The following is a 2407-nucleotide window of genomic DNA, read 5'->3' as shown; positions in this document are numbered from 1 at the left end:
ACTTACAATTATTTCTAATAAATATTCTTTTTTATATTATAAGCGTATGTATATTACACAGCTTATGATAATGTCTATGAACTATTGCATACAGCACTCATGGTGGCTAGTCTTCTTCCTTCTTCGAAAAGAAAAATCTTCACACTAAATACACACACGCGGTTACAAAAGAACGCGCACGAATTTTTTAAATAGATTTTCCTTGAAGACGATGATGGTGGACATAACGCTGCGGCGTCGACGACCGGGAAAGTTAGCAAGTTGTACAGTGGACTTCGTATCTCGCGAATTTCCATTCTCCACTATACAACCTACTACCTCACCCAGGCGTCGTCGCTGACGAGACGCTCTCCTCTTCTTGATCCTCCCTTGCCTGAACACTTTGCGATTGAGAATAATTTAAAAAGTAATATTTATAAGGCATCAATATTTTACATTTTATATTCATCATTAACACCTTCACTGTGCATTGACTCAAATATTATGGTTCATTAATGAAATTTATTTCCCAATTTTTACGCGGGTAATTAATCACATTCTTGTCCGGGACAGTGAACGCGTTAATACGGTAAAGAATCGTGCTCCAAAATTCATATTTCACGCTTGAATCTTGCAGAAAGAGCAGGTCACTAATTATGTCATGAACTCTGATCTTTCCTCGACTCTCCTTTTTTCTATTCTCTGAATCCCCCCCCATACATACATCGTTCGATCAAGAAAATTACTTTGGCAAGAAGGCTACCGTTGATAACCGGAAGTGCCGTGGGCATTCAGGAGCGCAGAGGGGTGTGAAGAAGGAGGAGGAGGAGGTTCCGTCGAAAAGCTTAAATGCTGGCCTGACTACATGTACCGGTAGATAGGAGCTTGCGGTATACATATAAAAAAGCCCACAAGTTCGGATCTACGGGTTAGTATCATCAAGTATAGCTGATAACCGCTATCAGTCCTCGCTTCCCTTTCCTCAGAATGTACCTCAATCGTATCTGAAATCAATAAATCGGTATTTAATCTACAATTAATGTTTCATAGACAGTGAATATAGTATTGCTTTTTTTCTCTAACACACACACACACACACACGTACATTAATCTGTTTTGTAAAATTTAATTTGATTAATTCTATCGATTAATTGAAAGAAAAGTTTGAACGATTTGACTCCGAGAAACTGAGATCTGGGCCCCGTAAAAGGGAATCGTTTCTTTAGCTTCACTTCGCTGAAAGCTGAATTCGTTGTTCCGTAATGGACCTAACGACCATGATGATTTTCAGCGACGAATCTTGATAGTTGTCAAACTTATATACACGTGTATCTCAACTGTTACGCGATTCCGAGATATTATTGAAGGTGAAATTTCGCGTGGTGATTGGTCAAGAAGCTGTGGCAGTCGCACAGTTTGGGTTTCTCACGCGTGATCCCCGGCTTTGCCACGCCGTTGCCGGGTAGAGAGAGATCAGAAGGGCATAGAAAAAGAGGGCCGAAGCTATCCTACAAGAAACAAGACGAAGAAGAGGACGAAGGAGAAGATAGAGAAGGCGGAGAGAGAGAAGAAGAGCAAGAAGAATACGGGAGAGTAGGTAGAGGCTCCGGGCGTTGTAAAAATCCCTTGCCTGTTCGCTCCGTAGACAGTTGAATGGCCTCTGCAGCTCTCCTCGCACGGCCCTAAGGGATGTTAGGCATCTTTTCCAATTGACCAATCGCTCTCCATCCTTGGCTGGACTCTGAAATGCAACGATAAGTCAGAATGTATACCGAATAATCGGTAAAAGTCTACTTATACAAGTGTCGTACTTGAATATGCGAGCTCCAAAGGAATTCCTCCTCACGTTCCATACTCAAGTACGAGAAAGCCAATTAATGTTAACTTTACCTACGTGTTTTTTAAGTTTGCAATATAAACCGACGACGAGTCAGAAGTTTTAATCCGCAGAATCCAACGCTTCTCGGTACCGGGGAACAGCGATGAGAATCTTGAAGCTGTGCATTGTGGACGTGTCTTAAGGTCTGGAAGACGGCGGAGGCCTGGATGCAGGAGCTGTCGAGCGGGAATTGTGTACGCTGCACGAAAAGCTGCACTCCTCCCTCGATTCCCATCCAGTCTCTCCTCCTGCCATAAGAAACAGAAAAGGAAAAACGAAGTTTTAGCAGCTCGCAAAGTATCTTTCCGTATCGTTGAAAACTATAAGATTAAATCTACGAACTTCAACAGATACTACATACAACTAAATCTACTCTAATTTCCTACAGATCTCAATTTATACGTATGCATTTAAGTCACAGTATATCAAAGTCCCGGCCGTATGAATCAAAGATTCACACAGGTAGGGCTGCCAATCAAAGACGGTTGGCACGACTGGAGGAGCAGTAAAAGTAGCAGGAAAAGATAAGAGGATCAGAGGCCTCCCCTT

Source organism: Habropoda laboriosa, unplaced genomic scaffold (assembly GCF_001263275.1).
Source record: "Habropoda laboriosa isolate 0110345459 unplaced genomic scaffold, ASM126327v1 scaffold295, whole genome shotgun sequence".
Classification (NCBI taxonomy): Eukaryota; Metazoa; Arthropoda; class Insecta; order Hymenoptera; family Apidae; genus Habropoda; species Habropoda laboriosa.
The sequence above is the reverse complement of the archived record's forward strand: the minus strand, read 5'-3'. Positions refer to the sequence as shown.